Genomic DNA, 27,978 nt, shown 5'->3' on the forward strand with positions numbered 1-27,978 from the left:
ATCTGTTGAGTGTCTTCATGCTATAATACATGACATTTTTATTGCAGGTTTTGACCTTTAGGAGAGAGCCAGTTCTGGAGAACAAGCTAACCTCTTTGATTGAACATATAATGCATTGGAACATAATAGGAGATTAAGGTATACTAATGAATTTTAAAAGCATACAATTTTATATCCAATATAATTGAGCTAGACAGTTTGTAAAGCTAGAACTTTTTGCTAAGCTAAAATCAATAAAGATTTATTAATAGAAATCATCCAGTGAAGTGGCCACAGTTGAGTGCTCTTGATTTATTAAAACTTCAGGTTTTTTTAATGTATATATAATTAATGTTCTTATCATTTGGTCTTTAGTCCAACTCCAAGTGAATTTACTTATTCTAAAAATGAATGTATATATATTTTTTCTTTTTTCTTCTTAAGGTTATTATGACATTGTTTTATGTAAAAGACTTAAATAGTGGATTTTTCATATTATAAAATGGTAGATTTAAATTAAATGGAATTTGGTGCTTTGCTTTGCTCTTTGACAGGTATAGTAGTAGATGGAGCTGCAAAATCAGATAATGAAAATATTTTAAGAGATTTGAAGTATTCCAAGTACTGTCCTAAGCAAAAGTGGCAATTTGGTTGAAACTGAAAAACCCACTTTCCTAAGCAGAAACTAGCCTCTTACTCATAGGACTCTGAGTAAAATACCTAAATTGTTCATATCAAAAGTTGCAAACGGTTTAAAAATAAACTGTAGGATTCCAAAACTTCCAGTGACTTGTTGTCTTTACCTCCAAAATACTTTATCACAGATAAAATGATTTATACTTTTCTAGCATGTTTATTTGCTTTGAAAGAAGATTTATTTTATAGTTTTAACTGAAATTTTCAGATACTTAGCTAATAAAATTTTGGCTGTCTTCTGAATTGTAATCTGGTGTAGTGATAACTCATTGAACAGTATTACAGTGTATTCTTTGGTTAATTTTTGAGTAGTAAAGTATTACATGAAAAATTATTAGCCATAATGTTTTTTAAAATTCTATTTGCTAAATAAAATGAGGTTTACTAAAAAAAACACACACTAATTCTTTTTTTAATTTTTTCACCTAAAAAATGCTTGCTTTATGTATTTAAGACACAGGAAATTACAAAGTAAGAAAAGTGTAATTTAGTTTTAAGAGTGAAGTGTATTTATCATATGGTCCTACAACTGTTTTTATCTTTAAAATGTGTTTTTAAAAAAATGTTTTAAGTATATTATCAGATGTGTGTTTTAAAATGTTTGAACATTGAGATACATATCAAAATAAAAAATCAGATATTTGTTTCATTTGATAATCCAGGAATGTGAATCTGTTAACAGTTATCTTTAAGTAAAATGTTAAAATTTGATAGAAATCAGTTTGATATAAAAGTGAAGTTCAGATATTGGTGTCATTGTACTGTAAAGTGGTTGCTTGAGATAAATGCAAGATGCAGAAAGTCTTTGTACCTTTACTTTGAGAATGTGATTTTTTAAAAAGCAGCTTAATTTGGATAGAATGAAAATGACTACAGTTTTTTCCCCTTTATCTTAACCAGTGTATTCTAGGTGAGAGAATATTAAAATGAAAAGTAAAAAATACAATTTCTGGGGAAGAGTGAAAAAATATAATTATCTAAGAGGGGAAAAAAAATCCAAGTTCAGCTTATCACTTTCAATCCAGATATCTTTATACACAGCCTTAAATGGGGGAAGAGAGACAGCTTTTGAATTTATATTGTGAAAAAGATGTAAATCCACACAGTTATTCCTAATTTAGAGAATTTATGATTTGTGATCTCTGAAATTGTCAAAACTTACTCTTTGGATACAAGTATTTAAAATTAGAAAACTGTCCCATCTATATAGCTTATAAACTTCCAAATTTTTAGCTTAGTTAAGAATATCTAAAAGAATTGTGCAGATATTAACCGTTTTATTTGGTCAGTTCTTCAGAGTAAGAAACTTTAACATAATTAGTAGTGTGTGTTATTTTAGGAGACAGGTTAATAAGGGCTTTTACTGCTGTATGTGATTGGCTATCCCTTAACTACCCCTGAAAGGACATTTTGTAAGAATTTTGGCTGTTTTAAATTTACAAACCTGGTTATCTAACTAAGCCTTAACATGTAGTTCTTTATAACAAGATATGATGAAAAGGATTTATCCTGTTATATTTTTTCAGTGATTTGTCTTATTTGTGAAATATTTATAGTTTTGGTTAAATGCATTTTCAGGATTAAATAACGTTTTTTTTAAGGCAAATTCTTAGCTTTTCATAAAATACAGTTACACTGTCAGTGTTCTAGTTTTATTGAAAGAGTTATCCTTAGGGGAAAAGAATATTTGGATAAACTAGAATAGAGGCAATTTAACGTATCTACATATGAAGGGACTTGAAATTATTCATCATTTGTTACTGATGTGTACAATGCTGGTATATAAGGACAGCTTATATTTTAAAAAGTTTGTCAGCTGTAACCATTTTCTTTGAGGTCTACCATGTTGCCAAGGATTCATTAAAGAGTAGATAGAATTTCTTAATGAAAAAATTTTTAATGTTTATTTGAAGTAGTTTTTGTACGTGTGTGTATGTTTTCTTTTTTGACTAGTAAATAGATCCTTAGTCTGTTTGTTTTCTTAATACAGACCTAATGCATCAGAATTGTATTTTCTGATGAGTATTTTCAAAAAGCACTGTTTAATTAATGTCTGGACTTAAATTTTTTTTTTTAATAGCATTTTGAAGTAAAATTTCAGTTCTCAGCACCACAAACCACTTTTTATATTTCATTAACATATGTGATTTGGCTTAGTTTTACTTTCCTATTTTCATGGTTAGAGTCACTTGGAAGAGAAAAATGCAGCCTGATTCAAATGTAGTTACTAAGACTGATTGGGTAATAGTTTTTTTAATTTATTAGTTTCTAAATGTCTTAATTTTTAAAAATTGTTAATATTTGCTGTTATTCTTTTTTATTGAAAGCTTTCATACTAAACAAATACATTTAATAATTTTGTTATCCTGTGATCCTCAGAATTTTTTTAAAATTTTTATTAATATTGTTATTGAGCTGCTGCTAAGTGGAAAAATTACTTTTTCTATTTTGATAAAAATTAAGATTGAGGTTTTTAATAAAATATCCAAATTGTAACTATTACTTTATCTTATACTTTTATTTTAATCTCACACCTAGCCTTTTTGACTAGCTATTTAAACTTACCAGTCAATTCTTGTATCTAAAAAATTTACAAATGTCCTAATTTTTCTGACTTAAGTATTTTTCAGAATCAGAAATACTTAAGATGTTAAAGAATAAAATTTTTTTTAATTTAAAATTATGAGTCCATAAATAGAATCACATTTAAGTTTAAAGATAATTTGACAGAACAAATATTTCTGTTAGTCATCAATTGATATTACGTACTTACTAAGTTTTTAGCTTTGTATTACACATTCAAAGGTTAATTACATGTGGAAAGTTTTTTTTTAATAATTGGAGTTTTTTTTAAAAACTTTTGGGGTAAAATCTTACTTGCTAATAGTATCTGATGTCAAACATATGATGCTGATTAGATATGTGGAACCTGGGAGACTGGAGGAGCTCTTTATAGGCATAATATAATTTCATCTCTTGATTAAAGTTTAGATACTTTCTTATATTCTAGAATAACAGGTAGGGGAGATATTCTTTATGAATTCACCCTGAACCTTGTTCACACTCTTCTGAGAATTTTGATAATTAAGCAGTTAAATCTAAACTAGGAACTGAAGTGTCATTAAGGAAAAAAATTAATGATGCATGTAGATACATGACAGGTTCCCTTTCTAATCAAAACACCAATTTTGTCTTTAATTCTCTCTCCATCCCACTTTTTAAAGAAAAAATTCCTTCTTACTGATATTATCATGTAGTGATACAGGCAGACCTGCTAGATAGGTTGAGCTGAACCAATTTTTCCTTCTGTGTGCTAAAGTTGCATGTGCTTTTCTCAGCTTGCTGCTTCAGTAGCAGCAACAGTGAATAAGTATCACCAACAGCCCTTGTTCTTGCTCTTCACAGTTTGGAGCAGGGACTGGGAGATTGCTGCTGCTTGTCAGCTGTTGTACAGAATAGCATCGATATGTAATAATGGTGGCCAATGGAACCTGCACCCACCAGCTTTTACAGACCAGGTGGGAAGGGCCCAACTATCAGTGTAACCCATATATAGTAAAATGAATACATTCTTTGACAAAAAGGTATTTTCTTCCCAAAACAACTTAAAGAGAACAGTTAAAGGCTTATAGTTCTCAAGACATTTTATTTTACTGTTTACTCTGGTTTTATTTTATTTTATTTTATTCAGTTAATTACATGTGTTTGAATGGAAAACTGTCTTAATTCTGAAAGTATTTATGGTATGTTTCATGCTTTTCACTTTTAAGCTGGTAGGCTAGAATAAATTATTAATGGTTGTTGATGACCCAAGTTAGGTAATACACTGAGGAAAGAAAAGTTGACTGTGGTGTCATAGGAGTGTTTATTTCACTTTGGGACCATATTCTAAGCCCATAATGCCTATATTTTATAGCCCAGTCTAAACAAGGCCAAATTTTTTTTGATCTCACTGTAACTAAAAAGAACAACAAACTGTACTGCTTGGGCACTGTGTATACAGACAAAGTGGGCTACAGGTGGAAGCCCATAAATCTTCACTGGTTTGTATTAGTAAAATAATGTCTTATATCTGAAATTAGTATTTGGAAAGTTAAGATAATTCTCAATCTTTTGGAAATAAGACTGTAATTTCAAGTAGTATAGAAAAGTTATTTTTACTTTTAATTATTTGAATTTGCAAATGTGCATAATCTAAATGCTATCTATATATTTTTCTCTTTTGTTTCCAAATTCCAGTAGGTTGTAGCTAAAGGGAAGTGAATATTGGATTTCTATTAAAGTTCAGATTTCACTTGTAACATTCTTGGAAAACTTATAAATGAAGGTTTTAGCATATAAGCCTAGTGACCCAGTTCTTAAAGTCCAGCATTTACATAGCATTCATTCTTTTGAAAAGATAATCATGGGGTATCTTTTTGTTTGGTTGGTTGATTTTTGGGTTTTTTTCCCCCTAATACTACAGTGTTGCATTAATATGTTGATGTAATTTAACAGATAACATATTAATTACTATTACCTATCCTTAACCAAAAAAGTGAGTTACATAATGCTTTATATTGGAAACATCTTGTTATTACTACTAATTACTGTATAAAGTGTCTGTGGACTACCTATACCAGAATAACCTAGAATAAAGCATTTTTCCAGATGTGTTGAACCAGAATCTGTGGAGCTGGACTTAGGGATCTGTGTTTTTTTCAAGTGCTAAGAGAGATGTTTTGTCAGGGGGTTTTTTTGTTTTGTTTTCAAAAGTATCACATGTGAGAACACTGCCCAAAATTATTTAGGGGAGGATTCTTCACACCAATGAGCCATTTACATTATCTGCTTTTTTTTTTTCCCCCTCTAAGCTCAAAAACTAATTATGAATCTTATCATTTCTTACACAGTAGCTCTAAATTAAGTCTTGGTATTTCTTCCATTGTTAGATTTTTCTTTCATATCATGAAAACTTAATTTTTGTTCAAGTACCTTGGGCCAAATTTTAAGTTTGTTTGTTGGTATATTTAGTATACTTGTATTTAACCTGTACTTGATGAAAACAGAAGGAATTGATCACTTGAATTTTTTAAATTTCCATGTAGGTAGTAGCTGTTTATCTTAAATGTACTTCTAAATATGTATTGGAGAAAATTCAGAAAGGGAACCTTTCATATGCTGCTTGTGGGAGCATTTGGCAACACCCTGCTAAAGGATGAAAATATACATAGGCTTTAGCTCAACACTTGCATTCCTACATGTTTTATATAAACTCAGACATTTGTAGTAAAGGCTTATTTATTTTTACTACTTTTAATATAAAAAAATTGAAAGCAATGTAAATGTTAAGCAACAGAGAATGGCAAATTGTGACATAGTCATGTGATGAAAAATGTTTGTTATCCAGCTATTAAAATGAGAGCCATGTGGATCACCACAGATGAATGTCTTCTAATACTTGAATTTGTAGTAATAGTGTAAAAGGATGCATAGGAATTAAATACCAAATTCAGGATTATGATTATGTCTTAGGGAATGGAATCCAAGGTATGGTACAAAAGGGACTCAGCTATATGTAAAGTCTTTTATTAAAAAAAATAAAAGCAAAGTACGCGTGACCAAATATTAGAATTCAATACAGCTTCATTGGAAGGCCAAGGGTGGGATATGGGGATTCATTTTACTATTCTGCTGACTTTTTTGTGGATTTGAAGTATTTATTTTTCAGATAAGTTTTTAATATGTACAGTCATGTTTGGTGAAGATACTCTATAGTAAGATGTACAGTTGGAATACTGCATTAAGAACATGGATTTGGGTTTATTGTATTCTGTGTCTTTTAAGTGTTTAACAGTTAGTTGGTGTATAAACTACAACTTATAACCATGGCCCACAGAAATCAAACATTCTAACCAACTTAAGCTGCTAGGATATTTTAAAATTCTTTTATTTTTAAAGATGAGCTCTACTGTTTCCTTTCTTTGCCTGCTGGCATTTAATCTTCCTACTCTTATAAGTAAAGGACGACCATGGAAACAGTTTCTCTTTTTTTATCACTACTCTTTCATTTACTCTTTAATTCAAGCAATTTCATGACTGTGTTTTCTTTGGTTTTGACCATAGATCATAGCATACTGTTTTCAGAAATTTCTTCATGCATCTTAAGCTCCAACTTAAGCTTAGTATTTATAGTGTATTACAGTAGAATTCTTGGAATTGGGTAATATATGGATTTGTACTTTTCATGTGTATGTGTGTGAGAAAAAGAGATTGTTAAGTGTGGAGGTATGGTACTGAATTTATCTTAAAATATCTGCAATTATATGATGTCCTCCAGAAGCCTCAGTGTATTCCAAGTTAGACATTAAAGTATGAGTTTTAGTTACATTTACAGATTCAACTTTTAAACTTCAAGAGGGTAATAGTAATAGAGAAATGAATTTTAAAAATTAGTGATAGTACTCTGAAACAAAATATTAATATATAAATGCTGCTAGGTATTTCTAACCTGTATTTGTCCTGTGATACATAAGGACTGAAAAACGATGATTGTCAACTTGCTGAAAATTTTCTAACTTATATAATGTGATCAAAGTTTTTTGAGGCTTTCTTGGTTTTTTTTTCCTAGGTTATTAACAATAAAATGAAGACCATAATATAACAAGCCCCCTACTTAGCCCTGCAGTTCTTACCTTGTAAGTATTAACTGACAGCCCTCCTACCATTGCTATAAAAAAGTTACTGTTTGTCATTATGCTTTGGTTTATTTCTGAATTTTTTCCTACTATCCTAGAATGACAACTTTCTAACTTTTTCTGGCCCCCGACATGTTGAAGTTTGATACAACTTTCTCCATTTTAGAGCACAAATAATGCCATTGCCTTGGGTAAGTTTTCTGTCTTGGAAAGGATTTTACAGCTCGGCCCTCTCATCTCTATATCTGAGAATCATAATTTTAAACCCTTTTCCTTCAAAGGAACTTACAAATAAGTAGTAGTCTACTTACTGTCATCATTATTCAGGTTTACTAACAGTTATTTTGTGGTTTTAGAAATTGGAATGTCCTCTCCACCTGAGAGTTATTTTCATTTATCTTACATTTCACTAGATTATACTTCTGACTTCTTGTGACGTGCTTAAAATTTAGCTGTTGAACTTCAAGAGGTGGGAAAAACAGGAAGGCAATCCCTTTTCCTTCCTTTTATATATACACATGCGCACCTCCTTCTTAGAATAAGAAACATTTTTACCTTGATTCATTTTACTTTTGGGAAACTTACAAATGCTAAGGGAATAATTCTAATAGATTAGCTAAAATTAATATCATATCCCTAGAAAAACTGTCGAAAACAAGGTTATGATAAATGCCCAATATACTTACTTCCTTAAATTTGAGACACTGAAATCAGTTACCAAAAAGGTTAGTTATCATGTATTCCTTCAGTTAATTTTACATTTGTAAACAAAAAATTCAAGTGCTCCTGTTTTTGTTCTTGATATTGAGGGATGGCCCTATTTAAATGAAAACTAGTGCTTCAGATGCTTTTCTTACATTACCTCGTATCATTGCATTAATGACCCAGTAAATAACGTGTATGTGTCAAGGAGTGACTTTTTATCATAGATCAGCCATTGAACTCAGTAAGTAGTTTTTAGGGTGGGAATGAATTAAATATTGAAAATATAATAATAAGCCAGTTTGAAGAGTAGTAGCCAAATGCCATAGATCACTTCTTTTTCTAATTTTTTCCTTTTATATTTTTGTTTCTGGAAAACTAGAATGGAAACCTTTGCAAATCCCCAAAGAATCCTATATAATCCAGGCTTGGGTTTCATAATTGGTCCCTTGGAAGCCAGCTCAGCTTTTTCTTCAACTTAACTCTTAGGAAAAGAAATCTTTTCAATTGGTATTGCACTCTTACTGTAGAGTGGAGGGCAGTACACTTTTCAAAAGGCAATAGATAGCATTTAATTTCCAGTAGATTTGTAAGTACTGATGATGTCACATTCTTAAGCTCATTTCATCTGTTTTATTAATTTCTAAGCAAGCAGCTTTTCTTGGATACTCTCCAGCCTCTAAACACAGGTCATTTGCTATATTTCATAGTTGGAATGCTTTCTCTTGTTTCTTGTAGGTAATATGCCTGGAGTTCCCTTTAGTCTTAGATACTAAAATAGTGATGTTTCCAATTAAACTATACCCAGAAAAATAGGCCCATAGTGACAGTGGTCATTGATTCTTCATGGTGGTGTGTGTATTCCTTCTCTCTCTCAAGTTTATTTTAATGCCATTGTTTCTTTAAGATATGTTTTTAACTATTTACTTGTGGAACATAGATGTTCCAGAAGTTATGGAATATTATTGTTTCATATGTTTGATACTGTAAAAAATGATAGTGTTTTGGATTCATTTCTACAAGTTGAGTAGAGATTAAATATTTTTCAAGTTTGGTTTTCAATTTTAAACTCTTAAACTTCTGTTGCTTAACATAAAATATTCAGAAATAGTCACACTTCTTCCTACTTTTTTCCTTTCTTGAGCTATGTTTTTGATTTTTATATATTTCTGTTTTGTGAATTTAAAATAATATATCATTTGGTGCAAAATAAAATAGCATCTTTAGGTTCATTGTCAGCAGTTAATATTATTGCTTCTGTCTCTTTAATCTACCACAAAAAATTTTGACCTTGACTTCGTAAATTAGGAAGATCTCCTGGAGTAGGAAATGGCAACCCACTCCAGTAATCTTGCCTGAAGAAATCCCATGGACAGAGTAGCCTGGCAGACTACAGTCCATGGGGTCACAAAAGAGTCGAACACAACTTAGCAACTAAACAACAACAAATACCACTCATGAGGAAATTTTAATTATCTTGAATAATTTTGCAATGTGAATATTTCTGGGAGATGTGTGCCAAAAGAGGAAAAAAACAAATTGCTCTTTTGGCACTTGGATTAGTAAAGGATATTATAATCTGAAGCAGAAAATGTTATAGGGTGCTAGGTACTGTCAGCATTTGGTGGTGAAGAAAGATTTGCAAACTTAATATCATCAACTGATACTTAGTAAACATCAAATCTAAACTTTTAAAGCTATATATATTGTTTTATAATTTGTGAACAGAGATAGTTCATGATATGTAACAGCCATTTTCCAGTCATTGTTCAAATAACTTTGTGAGAAGCAGACAGTGCTTAACCAAATGCCAAGTGTTCCTGTTCTCAAATTTTGTTTATTTGACATATATATGTTTAAGAGAATGGGTTAAATTTGAGCTTTAATGATTAAGGCAATGCTTTGTTTTTTATCTCACTAGAATTATAGCTAAAATTTGAATTTTAACGCCAAAACTATAGAAAGGGAGTAAATACATTGTTCTCCCACCCTGAACAACTTCTCAGTTTTTATCTCACTAGAATTATAGCTAAAATTTGAATTTTAACGCCAAAACTATAGAAAGGGAGTAAATACATTGTTCTCCCACCCTGAACAACTTCTTAGCTCAAGATGGATGACTCAAAGAAGAATAATAGAAAACATACTATTTATGAACTGACTTTGGATGTTTTCTTAGGAAATGAAGGCAAGGCAGAATTTAATAGCGCAAGCCTTGATTTAAGTAAGAAATAAGTATACAAATCTAATGAACTCTATTAGTATAATAGCTAAAATATTAGTATAATAGGGATTTCAAGTTCTAAGCATAAATATAGTAGGTAACATCCCAGACTGTTCTCTGCAGTTTTACCATTTGCCTATTTGTCTGAAATTTGAGTCTACAAAATTACCTCTCTGTAAAAATAGGAATAAGTTGAATGCAGATTGACATAATCATATATCCAGTTGTCTGCAATCACACCTGACTTTTTGCCTAGATTGTCAGTTGTACTCTTCCTGTTACTTCCGATAAGTTTATTAAAATTGCTTTCAGTTTTATTTTCCTTAATTTGGTTCTGCAAGTTGTTTCTTATGCCTCTGGAATTTGGTGCCCTATAGTCAGAACTTAAAATTGGCAGTTTGTCCTCCAAATCCTTAATAAGACAGGTTAGTAAAATGCAGTGAATTTTTTTATAAGTCAGTTTTTAAATTGATCTGTATTCATCTTACTTTAGCCCTCAGAATATTAGAATTAGAACATAATAAATAGACTTCTTCCTTAGTGTTATAAATTGTATTTATATCTGTAATAACTCTGTGATAATAGAAAATAAAAGTCTCGTAAGGGAGCAGGTTTCAGTTTAGCATATAACTTAATTTTGGGCCCTGATTTGTCTTCTAAAAATAGTTTTTGTATTTTGAGCTAAACATTCCCATGTCCTTAGACTGGTTCTCACAATATGAATTCTAGACCATTAGTATCCTGAATATTTCACTTTGGATCTGCCACATTTTGGCAGTATTTCTTTAAAAATACTGTCTATAGAACTGAACCCAGTATACTCAGTGTGGTTTGAGGTACAAAATACAGTATGTGTCTTATGAATAAGATACTTAACTAATGTATCCTGATTCCACTTTCTCTTTGTCATCAGTACTGTTGGTTCATGTTGAATTGTAGGCCACTGAATCCCTAAGTCGGCCAGAAGTGTGTTTCAAATCCTACTGTAAATTTGGATTCAGCAGGTTTTTGTTGAATACTTGTTCACTTCTCGATGTGCTCATTAAAGTTTAAGATTTTAGAGTCTTAACACCAGGTTCATGAAGTAGCCATTAATAGGTCCGTTTTACAAAGAGGAAACTGAGGCTTTGTGTACTGAAATATTTTATCCAAGATCTTGACTTATAAGGGACAGAGCCAGAGTTCCAACTTGGGTCTTCTGGCTCCAAATTGACCGTTCTATTTAGTTGCTGCCTCAGTAAATTACTTCTAACTTTATCAATGAAATTGCTTATTTCATTGATAAAGTTAGAAATGTAGAAATTGACCAGTGACTAATACTGCAGGATGATTTAAGAGTTTAGGAGATATGTTTAGCACTTTTAATATCTTTGTTAAATACAATAATGCTTTATGTAAAAACTGTATGAATTGAATTTAGAGCAGTGTTAGATAGAAAGTAAATGTACCTAAGCAAAAATATTAATGAAAACAAAATATGAGACGTGAGGGGAAAAAAATCATTAACTTATGTTAAAATGCATAATTTTTGTTCTTTTGAAATTCTTGTTGTCTGTTATCTAATATTAAAAGAAAGCTAATTTAAGTTATGTAAATATTCCCATTTACTCAGATTCATTTTCAGATTGACTTAAGCGAGACATTTATTTTACCTCACCTTTCAAAATGACTTTTTTTTCTTAGAAGATCATAAGAATGAAAAGTTGATACCTCAAAAGCCAGTAGAGATACTTAAGAGCCTGCAGGCCAGAATACAAACAACCAGACTTGGAACTGAGAAGTATTGTGTAAAGATTAAAGGACAAGAACTGAATGGTTCTGTTTCCTGAATTTTTTACATTTTTTTTGGTTCTAAGTTTAGTCATCAGAGTTCCTTTCGTAACTGCTTGGTGAGGATGTAGGCACTATGATGTTTCCAATGGACTGGGATATAGGAGTGGAGGAATGGCATGGTTTGTACCAGCAAGCATTGCCACGTAGCTAGTCTTAATTTGCAAGGAGGATAAGTATGAAATAATGAAACCAATTATCTGCTCAGCACAGTATTCAGTCCTGGGAATAATTGTCTGGATTTAAAACTTATTATAAATGGATAGTTCAGTTCTTCAGAGAGGCTGAAGAATCCACTAGAGAAGAGAGACTTAAGTTGTCCTTAAAAGTAGGAATAAATGGAAGGGAGTTTAATAAGTATTTTAGCTTCCATTAGTAGGTTTGATGAAGATTCAAAGAGCAGGTAGGAATGTTCTCCTTAGCGGGGGAAAGAACTGGAAAATAATTTATTACAAGCGTCTCAGTTCTTCCGGGAGCCTTCACATAGTGGGAGAGGATAGTCACTACTCAAATGATGAGTAATTGTGTGTTTTCCACTTTCTACTCAACTGGTGACCACAGTAGCATCAGGCTTGATTGGTCTTTTGTCTACTCAAATAGTTGGTACGCTTCTCTACTTATAGGGACCCCTTTCCCCTAAGTATATAGGCTCCATACTTAGAACACACTAACAAAATTATTAATAACTTCTTACTATAATGATACCTAGCTTAAAATTTCTGGTTATTTCAAAAATATCCACATAAAGCATTTGGTTGTCACGGCTCTTAAAAGAAATGTTTTAACTTGAATTGTGGAGTGTTTTCATTGGCGAAAAATAGGAAACGCTGGAGAGGGCCTGGTTATACATTGACACTGGGTAGAAAAGTGGGAGAAGGCAATGGCACCCCACTCCAGTACTGTTTCCTGGAAAATCCCATGGATGGAGGAGCCTGGTAGGCTGCAGTCCATGGGATCACTAAGAGTTGGACGCGACTGAGTGACTTGACTTTCACTTTCCACTTTCATGCATTGGAGAAGGAAATGGCAACCCACTCCAGTGTTCTTGCCTGGAGAATCCCATGGACGGAGAAGCCTGGTAGGCTGCGTCCATGGGGTTGCACAGAGTTGGACACGACTTTAGCAGCAGGCAGAAAAGTACACACTCCACTTGGGAAACCACAGATATATTCTTGAATGTATGAGTTTTAAGAAGTTGTGTTAGGTAACCAAAGACAGGAAGTCAGGCTGAAATACAGTTGTAGATATCTTGTACCTTGACCTCATTTTAAGGTGTGAAATTATGAATGGCAAAGAAATTGATGAACTATAATCTCAAAGAAAGAGCCAGTTAGTTTTACTGACCAACTGAATAGATTGACAGAGGATAAAAAAAGGATAGTAATGGGTAAATATTCATAATTTGAATGTAAAAGAGTAATGAAAGCAAGTTAAGATAAACAGCATATTTATTTGTGTTCTCATCAAACTTTTTATATTGCATTCTTTGGCTGACATGGTATATTTATAATTCATATCTAGGGAGTAGAGAGAAGTCAATCAAAAATTAAAAACTATTTAAAAAACTAAAGATATATAAGTATATAAAGATACTATTGTTAGTATAATGATAAAATGATAATATTTTGAGAATACTATATATATGGGGCTTCCCAGGTAGTGCTAGTGGTAAAGAACCTGCCTGCCAGTGCAGGAGACATGAGAGACACGAGTTCAATCCCTGGGTCAGGAAGATCTGGAGGAGAGCATGGCAACCCACCCCAGGATTCTTATCTGGAGAATTCCATGGACAGAGGAGCCTGCAGGGCTACAGTCCATAGGGTTGCAGAGAGTCAGACATGACTGAAGCGACTTAGCGTACATGCACTATATGTATATATGTATACTTACATATATATAGTTCTTGTATAAATACATATATCTCCTGACTTTTTTGGAGTAAATTATTTAGATTGAAATCCACTTCATACACAGTTTCTAGGTAATCATTAATTTCATCGGAAAAAGGTGGCAACAGTACAACTTTATATTCACTTAAACTGAGTTTTCTTTGGATTATAGAACAGGCTTTCTGGATTATATTGAAGCAATGTCTAAATATTGCTTCATTTCAAACCTGTTCTCAACACTGAACTTTAAATGTATCTTATCTAGTTAATAAAATCTTTGTTTTTAAGCATTTGTATCCAAAAAAACAAGAAAAGCAAATTTTAATCTGTTGTCTGTGAATTTTATCTTCTCCAGGTATAATCTATATATTATGCCACCTGTGTAGTATTCCACTGTCCTGAGCAGGAGAGTCAGTCTGTGCACCAGGGGCTAAGTAACACCAGCTCCTTAGAGGTTTATATGCATAATCTGAAGCATACTTGAAGTAATTACTATTATAAATTGTGTTAATGCCAGATTAAAAGTAGAACTATTTGAAAAATCTAAAGTATTTTAGTGACACATAAAGAATGTATATAAACAACAAAGTAATATAAATATTTCCATGACACGTATTAGCATCTGAATGTCCCTAACATGTGACAATAGAACCCAAAAAAAAACCTTGGCAATTATTATAAATGGAAAGGAAAAAATCAGAGCTTATCCGCCTAAGAGATTATTGTTGCTGTTGAACACAAGTAAAGAGAGATGTACCTTCCCCTGCTGGAATTGCTTCACTGGAATCTTTCACTTTATTAATATGTTTAAATAAAGGATTTCCATATTTTTCTGTGGAAAATGTGGAAAATGTGGAAAATGTGGAAAGAAATGTTTTCTAATATTTTAAGTTTTTCAGGCTTTCAAATAGAAAGCTGTGGTTTTTAATTATCTCAGAATTAAAAATAGATAGGAAAAGATCTTTGTGTTTATTAAAACATCAGTGATAAAATTGCAGTATTTTCACAGAAAAGTAATAATTTTAAGAGGTGAAATTGAGAGAAATTGCAGAGTTGGTTTGCTGATAGGAATGATCCAATAGAGAAAAAAATTAAGGATGTAAGGGAAAGTGCTACAGGAATATCTTTAAGTTATCAATAGAGGATAAAATCTATGAAAGGGGCAGGATTGGTCGTATGAACAGTGATTGTTCATCCATAATATAAACAAGAAAGAGTTACATGGGCACAGGCACATATATGTGTATTGCTGTGGTGGAAATTGGTAGAAATTCTCTTCTGATAGTTCCTGTTTTCTGAATGAAAGTGAGGATGAAAGGGAGATGTTGGAGGTTTGAAGGGAGAGACGAGACACCTGTCTGATGTTTTTCTAGAAGAACGAAAGAACCAAGATTACCAGATAGCTGTGAACCAATTTTAGGTATAAAGAATTTAGTAAGTAAAATTATTTCTGTTCACAGATGACATGATATATGTGGAAAAACCTTGATCCTAACACACAAACACACACACACAAACCTGTTGTAATAAGCAAAATCAGCATTCAAAAATCAGTTGCATTGCTATGCACTAACAATGAATAATCCAGAAAGGAAATTAAGAAAACAGTTCCATTTACAGTAACATCAAAAAGAATAAAATGCTTAGGAATAAAATTAACCCCATTGATGAAAGACTTGTGTACTGAGATTTATATAACATTGCTAAAAGAAATTTAAAAGATACAAATAAATGAAAAGATATCCCATGTTCATATATTGAGAGTCTTAATTTTGTTAAGATGAAATGCTACCCAAAGTGATCTACAGATTCAGTGCCATGTGTATCAAAATCTCAATGACATTCTTTGCAGAAGGGGAATAGCCAAAAGAATCTTGGAAAAAAAGAACAATGTTGACGCTCTCAGAGTTCCTGATTTCAAAACTTAATATAAAGCTATGGTAACCAAGAGTATGGTACTGCTGTAAAGTCAGACATATAGACCAATTGGAATAAACTAGAGAAACCCCTAAAAGTAAACTAGAGGCCCCAGACCCCTTGTACATATATGTTCAGGTGATTTTCAACAAATTTGCTGAGACCTCTAAATGGGAAAAGGGCAGTCTTTTTAACAAATGGTTTTAGCAAAACTGGATACCCAAAAGAAAAATTAGATACCTCACATCATATACAAAAATTAACTTAAAATGGGTCAAAGACTAAATGTTAGAACTAAAACAATAAAACTCTTAGAAGAAAACAGGGGGAAAGCTTCATGACATTGGACCTGTATTTCTTAGATGTGACACCAAAAACACAGGTCTTGTGCAAAAGCTAAATTGGGCTTTCATCAAAATTTAGAACTTCTGTGTGTTAAAAGATACTGTCTATAGAGTGAAAAGGCAACTGACAAAATAGAAAATATTTGCAAGTCATGTGTCTGATAAGGGTTAAATATCCAGAATATATCAAGAGCTTCTGCAACCAAAAAGATAAACAAAAACCCCAGTTAAAAAATGAGCAACAGACTTGAAGAGACATGATATGTGTTGGCAAAGATGTAGAGAAATTGGAACTTTTGTACAGTGCTGATGGAAGTGTAAAATGGTACAGCACTATGGAAGACAGTATGGCAGGTCCTTAAAAAATAAGAATTGCTATATGATCCAGTAATATATAATGGGGTATACACCCAACAGAATTGAAATCAGAACTCAAATAGATATTTATATACCATGTTCATAGCAGCATTTATCGTAATAACCAGAAGATAGAGCAAATATCCATAGATTCAGTTCAGTCACTCAGTCATGTCCGACTCTTTGTGACCCCATGAATTGCAGCACGCCAGGCCTCCCTGTCCATCACCAACTCCCACAGTTCACTCAAATTCACGTCCATCACCAACTCCCTCAGTTCACTCGAATTCACGTCCATCGAGTCAGTGATGCCATCCAGCCATCTCATTGTCTGTCGTCCCCTTCTCCTCCTGCCCCCAATCCCTCCCAGCATCAGAGTCTTTTCCAGTGAGTCAACTCTTTGCATGAGGTGGCCAAAATACTGGAGTTTCAGCTTTAGCATCATTCCCTCCAAAGAAATCCCAGGGCTGATCTCCTTCAAAATGGACTGGTTGGATCTCCTTGCAGTCCAAGGGACTCTAAAAAGCCTTCTCCAACACCACAGTTCAAAAGCATCAATTCTTCGGCGCTCAGCTTTCTTCACAGTCCAACTCTCACATCCATACATGACCACTGGAAAAACCATAGCCTTGACTAGATAGACTTATGTTGGCAAAGTAATGTCTCTGCTTTTGAATATGCTGTCTAGGTTGGTCATAACTTTCCTTCCAAGGAGTAAGTGTCTAAATTTCATGGCTGCAATCACCATCTGCAGTGATTTTGGAGCCCAAAAAAATAAAGTCTGACACTGTTTCCATTGTTTCCCCATCTATTTCCCAGATTAGTGGATAAATAAACTGTAGCATTTACCCAACGGAATCTACTCAGCCATAAGAAGGACATAAAGTCCTTATAAAGGACATATGCAATATGGATGAACCTTGTTAAGTAAGTCAGACGCTAAAGGACAAATACTGTATGATTCCTTTTATACAGAGTACCTAGAATAGGCAAATTCAGAGAGACAAAAAGCAGTGGTAGTTTCCAGGGGCTGAGGTAAAGAGAAGTGAGCAGTGTTCAGTGGGTACAGTTTCAATTGGTTCTGGATGAAAAGGTTCTGGAGATGGATGGTGTGATGGTTGCACAACAAAGTGAATGTACTTAATGCCACAGAAGTAAAATGGTAGAATTTATATTTAAAAGTAATTTTTAAAAATGGTAAGTGAAGACATTCTAACTGAAGTTTTTTAAAAGGTTTGTAATATTGTTTACATTTTGCAGTATTCACACTTACGTTTTTCAAGTTTGGCACACCTGGCTTAGTTTCAAATACATAGTTTTAGGGGAATTCCCTGGCAGTCTAGGGGTTAGGACTCTGCTCTCACTACTGAGGCCCCAGGTTCACTCCCTGAACTAAGATCTCATAAGCCATGTGCAGGCCAGAAAGAAGAAATTAGCTACATATACTTTTAATGGGAAAAGATTCACAAAAAATGTGAAATATGTGATGGTTATGCTTTGTATATACAATTAGATATTATTAGGGAGGGGCACATTTCAAGTGCATATCACCTGTCCAGAATAGATGTAGTATGGCTTTAGCATAGACATTTTAGTGATTAGAAAACTGGAGTAAAAGAAGTTGCCAGACCTTGAGCCAGAGTGGTGGTAGTTTTATGATATCTTTCTGAGAGAAGTAATTTCATATGTATGTGGAAACTGTTTAGGAGTATACTTCCTTATCTGGTGAAGAGTGAGAACCAGAGAATAGGAAAATCAACAACCACAGGTTTCCTGTTTTATTTCTCATCTCTGGATACAAAATGAACGCGTTTTTCCAAGACTTCATTTATTAAAGTTACTTCCTATATAAAGTGTTATCCAACTCTAACAGGATAACTAATAGATAAATATTCAAGGTAAAATAATATTTGGGTTTTTTAAAACAAATTGAAAGAAAGTTTTAGGCCTCCTATATATTTTTACTGTATTTATTACTAAAATATTTCACATGATCTCCTTTTTTCTCTTTAAAAGTATGTTTGCATTTGACTAGCTTAAGTTTATTGAAGCTTAGCTTTTGTGTGTCATTTCTTATTTTTCCTTTGACATGAAATCTTACCTACTTGATGAAGATGTCGTTTGAGAGGTGTACTGCAAGGAGTTAAATGCTGTTTGTAAAATAATGCTTTTACAAAGGTAAAGACCAAATTTTATGAATTCGCTTTCTGTTTATAAAAGAAAAATAAAACTTCATATATTTTAATGCATTCAAAAATCTGACTGTTTAACTGTATTGACTTAGTAAGTTGACACAGGAAAAAAAAATGATTTTCTGTTTCTCAATTATACATCTTTGTGTTCCTAACTTACAGCAGTGTGCTTCGCACATATTAGGCTTTCCTTAAATATTCAGTGTAGGAATAAGTTTTATTATGCTGCTCAAAAGCATCCAAGAAATAACTATTTATATCTGCTATGTTAATATTAGAATCTTTAAACATGGCTTTTTCAATGTATTTATCCTCTTTTTCTGAAAGAAACATTTTTTCATATCTTTAGGTGCTCATGTGTTTAAAAAAAACAAAACCTTGGAGTAAAGTAGCAGCACATAATGGTTTGTGGATTTTGAAAAGGTGCAGGCCATATTGTGCTGCCTCAAAAATACAAGGATCTGATCTTCTGAAGAAAATATATTTCTTTTTATTCATAGCTTTTATGATAGCAATGTCAGCAGTGCCTTAGCAGCACGTAAATATTGGTGTTAAGATTCTAAAATTATCTCCAGTATTAACTGTGCTGCTGAAGTAAGGTTGGCCATACTCTACAGTCATATTTCAGCGTATATTAATATTACCAATGTATTTTCAGCTTTATTGATAATTAATTTTCAGTATTATATTCTTGTTATATTTTATATGATTGAATAAAAATAAGTTAGTACTAACTTTTAGATGTGTATTAAAAGTGTTTTGTAATTTAATAATTGTGTTGAATGCCATCAAGAGTTTATTGAAAGCTCATACAGCATCAAATAAATTTGTTTTAATGTATATTTATATTCAGTTTAAATATTTTTATATTTAAATATTTTTACTTCAGAACAGAAATACTACTTTTCCCTTTCTGTACTTAAATTAAGACATTTGCTTATCTCACGGATAAATATATATTGTAAAATATACATTTTTGAACAGAACTTAGAGGATAATTTTTAGTAATAAATATTCTGTTATAAGGGAAAGGGGAAAGTATCCAAATATGTGAATTAAATTCCTGAAATCCTATGTTTCAAAGATGCACTTAATCATAACTTTAAAGGTAGGAAAGACCTTACAAATGACCAGTATATTTGTTGGATAGCTCAAGAAATGGAAACTCAAGTAATCTGCTACACTTGCAGATTAAGATATTAAACCTGTGTCTTCTGACTTTATACTGTCATATTGGTTTTTTCTTGTTTTTACTAAAAAATTTTGTTTATCCTTAGCCACAGATTCTTGTTTGTAAGTAAAATAAAAAACATGAAGGCCTTGTTTGGCCTTTTTAATATCTAGTATTTAACTTTAGCATAAGACCTACAAAAATTATTATAGTTACTAATTTTATAGATGCAAACAATCAAAATTTTAATTAAAATTTGAAGGAAAATGTTTTCTTTACCTTGTTCCTTATTTGTTGATGTTTAATAAGTCATTAAACTAAAAATTGATGTTCAGGATAAGAAGAGTGTGTTTGTGTAGGTACCATACTCCTGGTCTTATTTTCTACAAGAAATATCTCACTCCTTTAAATTGTAACCCAGCAGAAAATCTATAAAATACAAGCAGTTCTTAGAAAATCATTTCAATTTTAATTGTCTATTTTGGAAACCCTTAAAGTATTTCAGATGTAACTTAAGGAATTGTGTTTGAGCATCTTCTGTTTAAATTACAATTTCAAGGTAAAGAAAATTACTTATTATAAGAGAGTTCTCATTTTTAAGAAAAGTCTCACTGTTTCTCAGCAAAATTTTCCCCCAGAATAAAGAAGTAATACACTATATTGGCTAGAATCAAATGCCAGCTTTTACATGGAAGTAATGCTGCCTTAGGGCTTTTAAAAATCATTCATCAAGCTTTTAACCTGTTTCCTTTATTTCATCTCAGCCATTTCATGAATGACTGTTACAAATATATAATTTTTGGTTCCATTAAAAATATTTCAGGAACTAATATGTAGATACTTAGAAATATTTATTGAATGAGTTTCAGAGTTGTTCTGTGTTTTACAGAACAACCCTGGAATTAGATTTCTATTTTGATTTTATTTTCCTTAATGTATTTGAAGTCAGAGTTTAGAAAATTGTATTTTGTCTAATCTGCCTTCTAAATGCATTTTACTTTTACTAAGTAAACCTTTATATCTAGGTGCTCAAGATGTGAAAAAGGATCATTTGGGGCTAAATAAAAACTTGAATCCTGAGAATGGATTAAAGAAAAAATTGAAATATTGGGAGAGTAAGAAAGTATAGAAAAACTGTTGCATTGAAATTTATTATAGCAGTATGCAGCTCCTTTCCAGTCTCTTAATAGAGAACAGGAAATAGCCTGTCGATACCTAATGAAACACTCATTTAGGTAACTCAACAGGACTTAAAGTCTTATTTATAAGGGTTAATATACTTCCATCTTTGTGTAATTTTGAAATACAAAGAGCAAATGGTAAAATGAAAGTTATACCCTTTCATGTTAGTCTTAATATGGCCATTTATTTTGCAGAGAAGAAATAGTTATATATGTGTGTATATTAAGATTTCATTTTTTCCGTCTTCTTTGGAAGAAAATTCTAATCTTTTTCATTCAAGTTTAAGTTGATGCCAAATAATTCCAGTATTGAGCATCTTAAATCTGTTACTTGGATTATGGATTGAGTTTGGGGCTAACTCAGAGGACTACAGGCAAGTATTCAGGAGATAGCCAGAGGGATATTTTAGTAGGTGAACAATTCATTTCACATACTGTGTTCAAATTCAGGTATCTTAAGATCACATATATGTAACATAGAATTGAAAATTTGATCATAGACTAAATGTCATATTTAAAGATTTTCTTCAATTAGTCATGTGTCCTTTTAATTGTTAGAATTAAAAGTGTTTTTAAACCACCAAGTATCATTAGTGGTATCCTTGGTTAGTCATAACTGGATTAAAAGGATTACACTTTAATAAACTTTGACCTCTAAGTGTTTTTATTTATTTAGAAGTTGACATTCTAAATCATTTTTTTTTCCTTTTGCAGGTGGATATTACTAGCCCTTATTCATGGAAAAAGTTTTATGCTAAGTGTTGTTTCTCATTGAGTATTAGCAAAAAGGAGAAAAATTAATATTCTAATCTTTTGAGATTAGATTTGGCTCTAGTAAGTAATATTTAGACCAATTATTGGGTTGGCCAGAAAGTTCGTTTGGTTTTTTCTATAAGCTGCTTCTAGTAGCACTTGTCTTTAAACTTCATTTGAAACAACTTCCTTAGATTGTATTGTATACAATTGTCATATCAGAGTGCATTTGAAAAGAAACAACGAAAATTGGCACATTTTTGTGTAGCTATTTTAATACTGAAGATGGAAGAAAACAACATTTTCAGCATATTGTGCTTATTTCAAAAAAGGTAAAAATGCAGCTGAAACACAAAGGTTTGTGCAGTGTGTGGAGAAAGTGCTGAGACTGATTAAATGTGTTAAAAGTTTGTGAAGTGTCATGCTGTAGATTTTCTCACTGGATGATGCTCCACGTTCAGGTAGACCAGTTAAAGTTGATAGTGATCAAATTGTGAACAATCAGTGTTCTACCATGCAGGAGATAGCCAACATCCTGAAAATATCCAAATCAAGCGTTGAAAATCATTAGCACCAGCTTGATTATGTTAATCGTTTTGATGTTTGAGTTCCACATAAGTTGAGAGAAAAATCTGCTTGACTGTATTTCGACATGTGCAATTCTCTACTGAAACATAACGAAAACTGTTTGTTTTTAAAACAAATTGTGATGAGTGATTAAAAAGTGAATACCATACAATAATGTGGAATGTAAGAGATCATGGGACAAGTGAAATGAACCATCACCAACCACACCAAAGGCCAGTCTTCATCCAGAGGTGATGTGTATATGGTGGGATTGGATAGGAGTCCTCTATTACGAGCTCCTTCCAGAAAACCAAACAGTTAATTCAAAGTACTGTTGCTAGTTAAACCAACCGAAAGCAGCACTCAACGAAAAATGTCCAGAATTAGTCAACAGAAAATGCGTAATTTTTCATGAGGATACTGCAAGACTGCATGTTTCTTTGATGACCAGGCAAAAACTGTTGCAATTTGGCTGGAAGGTTTTGATTTATCTGCTGTATTCACCAGACATTGCACCTTTTTGTTTTCCATTTAAAGTTTTTACAAAATTCTCTTAATAAAATTTCAGTTCCCTGAAAGGCTATGAAAGACACCTGGAACAGATCTTTGCTGAAAAAGATAAAAAAAATTGGGGAAGATGAAATTATGAAGTTGCCTGAAAAATGGCAGAAGGTAGTGGAACAAAATGAGGAATACATTGTTCAGTAAAGTTCTTGGAGAAATGAAAGATGAGTCGTTTTACTTTGAAACCGAAGGAACTTTTTTGGCCAACCCAAACACTTGCATGTCTGGAAGACCATCATCAGTACATTTCCAGCTAAACATTTTTATTTTCTTACCTCTTATCAGGGATTTCTTATTTTTGTTTGAGCTCCTTTAATGGAGAATTAATTTCTCCAGTAGAATTTAAGAATTTATGTTCTTACCTGGCTTATTTATAAAATGTATCCCAGAGATTTCTGATATCTTTTTTTTTTTTTTAGGCTATTTGCAGTGAAAAAAATGTTGGCAAAATAAATAAGTTTAAACTTGCTATGTTAAAATTACTGTGCAGTGTGATAAATTAGTTGATGAGTTTTTGTTTGTATTATACTGAAACTAAATTCAACATTTATAACTTCTATATGGGTCTGTTTCTTGATTATTAATACATGGGATTCATATAAAAATACATGAATAATACATTTATATTAGCATATTGATGAGTATAGGTTCCCCTTAATTCTGTTTAACTTCAATAATCTGATACTTACTATATTCTTATTATAAGACTATATTATTACTTAATAAGAATTATATTACTATATTCTTATGATTACATTCATGTTTTGCAAAAATGTAAACTGTCTAGAGAATCTTGTTTATGCTATAGGATTAGATTTTGAGACACTAAATGTTCTTCAATTTAATTAACTTGTTATTAAAGTTATTCTGTATATCATTTTATAGTTTAACCGCTTAGCATTAATTAATCTTTAGGAAGTAGTAGAAATTTTAAAATCACTCCAAAGTTTTCTTATTTCCACATCTCATTATTTTATAATCTTTAGAAATGCTTATATTTATGAAAGTAATATTTTCAGAGATATTAATTCTTACAGCACCACTAAAACTTTTTTTTTCCTTTGGACTTTAATACATATGCTAGTAAACTATGGGATATTTTTGTTTGTTTGTTTTCTTTTTTTTTTTTTTTTTTAAAGTTTCCATGTGATCACTTAAATGCCATTTTAGCGTGAAACAACAAAGCGTTGCCCCATAGTTAGAAGTACAGAAAGTGTAGGTACATCATTTCTTAAGATAATTTGTAGATTTTCACATAGTCTATGCAGATTTTTATATTGTATTTCCATAAATGTCTTTTCTGTCTTATGTTTAACAAAGAGCATTAAATAGATTTGAAGCATTTATATAGAGAGGACTACAAATTTTATTACAGGCACTGAGGATCAGCACTGAACAAAGCAGATAAATTCCAGCCCTTATAGAGCTTACAATTTTGGGAGTGAGGCATGGGTGATAGAATACACAAAAAACTGATAGGCGCTAATATGTGGTATGTCAGGTGGTGGTAAGTTCTATGAAGAAAAATAAAGCAAGGGGAGTGGGAGGAATGGGTTAAACAGGTTTGGAAGGCAGGCAGGCAGATGTGTTTTTCAATAGTGTGGTCAGAAAATTCCTCACAAAGATAACATTTGAATGAAGACCTAAAAACTAAAGGAGCAAACCTCTAGGTTTCTGGGAGAAGAGCCTTTCAAGCAGATGAAATAACACCTACAGAGACCTTGAGGCTGAAACGTTTTTGGTGCTTACTAAAAAGAGCAGCAAGAAGGTTTGGATGGCTGTGATCAACTATACAAGAGAGAATAATAGCTCATAAATTAAAGTTTCTAGGAGCCAAATTTTACGGCTGTTTAAGCTCTTAGCTTAACATATTTTCCTTCCTTCTTTAAAACTACCTTGAGGGTTATGTGAGCCTCAGCCTATTTGACCTTTGTAGATAAGAGTATTTTTTTTAAGATCTGATTCAGAACCTCCATGTGAGACCATTTAGAATGTAAAATGTTTAAATGGTTGGTTAATAGGTATACGTGTGATGATAAGGTTTTTATGAATTGTGTTTTGATGGCTCTGAAATTGTTTTTACTCGCTCAGTTTAGCCTAGTCAAAGCTAGCTAAATGAGTAAATGACATATTTGTAATTTACTCAAACGAACCAAAATTGATTCCTCCATTCTAGTAATTGCCACCATTTTTCTCACTTATTCCAACTCTGTTAGCATTTTAGCTAAGGACTTAACTTGCCTGAAAGTGTTCATCCCCTATGGTATGTCCAACTAATTTAATCTTCCTAATGCACAGCTTTTGCATATATGATAAAATTCAGACTTATTGTACCTCATGATCTTGCCCTAACCTTGAAGTTTTTCCATTTTTTTCAAGCAAACTAGTCCTGCTCCATCTGTTTTTCTGTCTCTAATTTCAGTGCCCTTATTTATGCTGTTTCACCACCCCAATTCTTCCCCAATTTATTCCTGTACAGTTTTTAAATGCACTATGTTGAATGTTCCATGAGTTTAATAGTTTGGCATTATCCCTCCTTCCCATGTTACAAAAAATTTATCCCTGTAGCTCTTAACCTTTTTCTCTCACTTAACAAAGAAATACAGCATTTCTATCATTAATTTCACCTCATTTATTCATGTATATATATCTTTTATAAACGTATTGACAATATGAAGAAAAATATTTAAACTTAAGAAACAAAATGAAAAAAATTTAAACTTGAGAAACAAAACAAAAAGCAGGTAGACTAAGACATCCAGAATTTCAGAACACCCAAAGTTCAAATATGAATTTTATGCTGACAAATGATACAGCTGATTTTTTTCTCAGTTATATGAAAACATATATACCACATACAGTGTGGACTAGTCATATTTCTAGGATTTTAGCACACTAAAAGGATTAATTCTTAAAAGTATGGATTCTCTATTTCACTTTGCTAATATGGTAAGCGCTGTTGATAGAGCGATTTAAGAAGTCCATGTGTTTATGTAGTATTGTTTATAATATTAGAGGATTGGAAGAGTTTTTAAAGTGTCCAGTAATAAACTGATTAATATGCTGAGTGGAATACTGTGCAGCTATTTAAAATAATGTAATGAGTATTTAATGAGCTAGAAACTTCCTCGTTATGTGAAAAACGTTACCACATAGTATGAATCATTAGAAGAATACATATGCTAAAACGTTACTACTGGTGTATTATGGTGTGAGGTAAATCTTATTTTTTTATATTATAAATAAACATGTATGATTTGGGGAGTGGTGTTGGGAAAAGATTCTTGAAAAATCAAAATACTTGAAGCAGCCTTACCACTTAATCATCTGCTTTGGAAGTCCATAAATGGAAAACCTAAGTTCTTATGGGTTCAGGAACTTGAGAAGTGAAAATGAAGAATTAACTATTTGGGGAAGAACTACAGGTAATTTCAAAAATCAAATAAGTTTTAAATCTGCCTCGGGGGAGCAGTCTACTCTGTTTCTTGAAAAGCTTTGCTGTCATTTCTCCAGTCTTCCAGCCCCCAAAACCTGAAAAGGTAAGTATAAGAAAAGGAGTGGCTGTCTATTTTAATTTTGGAACTATATTAATAAACTAAAGAAAAACAAATCTGGTTTATAGAGATTTAATAGCACAGCGAAACTGACTTTCTGATCTTAAAAGGATTTTCTTTTTTAAAAAGTTTTTAGCTTTTTCCCACCATAGAACTAATGTATAGGCATAGAAACCTCAAAAAAGGCAAAAAATTCTGTTTAAAAAGTATATTTCTATCATCCAGTGAGAATTACTATTATTAACAGTATGTTATTTCCTTCTAAATGTATAGTTGGATTAGCAAATTTATTTCCTAATTTGTAACTATGCCAGGAGCTGGAAAGAACATCACCCTCTAGAAGAGAGACGAGATATGCTGCTGGCTCAGAAGGTTTTTCTTGACGTTTATCTAAAATACAGTTGACCCCCAAACAATGTGGGTTTGAACTATGGGAGTCTTTATTTTTCTCAATAAATACATGCTATAGTATTACACGATCTACAGTTGTTTGAATCTGAGGATGCAGAACCGTGGGTGTAGAGGCTGACTAAAGTTATGCAGGTGGCACTAGTGGTAAAGAACCTGCCTGCCAGTGCAGGAGACGTAAGAGACGTGGGTTTGATCCCTGAGTCAGGAAGGTGGTCTGGAGAAGGGCATGGCAACACTCCAGTATTCTTGCCTGGAAAATCCCATGGACTGAGAGGAGCTTGGTGGGCTACGTCGGACACGACAAGTGGCTTAGCACACAAGCACGTACGTGGATTTTCAGCTACAAGGTGGGTTAGCTTCCCTAACCCCTTTGTTGATCAAGAGTCAACTATATAGGTAAAAACCACCAATCTTATCATCTCTTCCATAATATTTTACTGTAAAAATGCTTAAGTTTTTGAACTTCCTCAAGATACTTGAGGAAAAATGCATCTTGTTTGCCATCTGGCTTCCTCTTCCACACCTGCCTGTCATCCCCAGTACCTTTCCATTGTTTGAGAGCCTTTCTGAGACAGGGGAGGTCATTGAAGGATTTTAATTGGGAGAGAGAAATAATTACTAAAAATTGTACTGTTCAAGATTTGCTGAAGAAAATCTAAGACCAGTATAGTAATTAAATCCTGTGCTGTTTGTACCCCAATAATTACATCAAATTTATCAAAAAGCTGAGCTGGTGTTCTAAAATTATGATATTCACATTCGATATTCACAAAACACTAAGAAATTTGGATTGAAACATGACTATGGTTATCAGAATGTAAACATGACACACAAATTCATAATGTATGACCTGTTACAGCAACCCGTTGAGAGAGCAAAAATTGTCTCAGTCTGTTTTTCTCACATTTCAGTATTTTATAATTTAAAACTCTTAAAAGTAGTTTAGAATATGACAATTTAGCTAGTCAAT

The 27,978-nt window shown here is 32.2% G+C and overlaps 1 long non-coding RNA gene across 2 annotated transcripts in view; it reads left to right on the top strand.

Annotated features, from left to right (window-relative positions):
* The window catches only part of LOC102413401, a 51,255-nt gene that overhangs the window by 6,250 nt on the left and 17,027 nt on the right, over positions 1 to 27,978 (top strand). Inside the window, exons 2-5 of one of the 2 annotated variants that reach the window (XR_006543810.2) lie at positions 48 to 138; positions 7,286 to 7,352; positions 18,730 to 18,793; positions 21,874 to 21,993. This is a non-coding gene — a long non-coding RNA (uncharacterized LOC102413401). Of the gene's footprint in view, positions 1 to 47; positions 139 to 7,285; positions 7,353 to 18,729; positions 18,794 to 19,156; positions 27,115 to 27,978 lie in introns of those variants that run through there. The other variant, XR_006543811.2, reaches the window with a different exon arrangement.

The sequence above is a fragment of the Bubalus bubalis genome, chromosome 13 (genome assembly GCF_019923935.1).
Source record: "Bubalus bubalis isolate 160015118507 breed Murrah chromosome 13, NDDB_SH_1, whole genome shotgun sequence".
In the NCBI taxonomy this organism is placed as follows: Eukaryota; Metazoa; Chordata; class Mammalia; order Artiodactyla; family Bovidae; genus Bubalus; species Bubalus bubalis.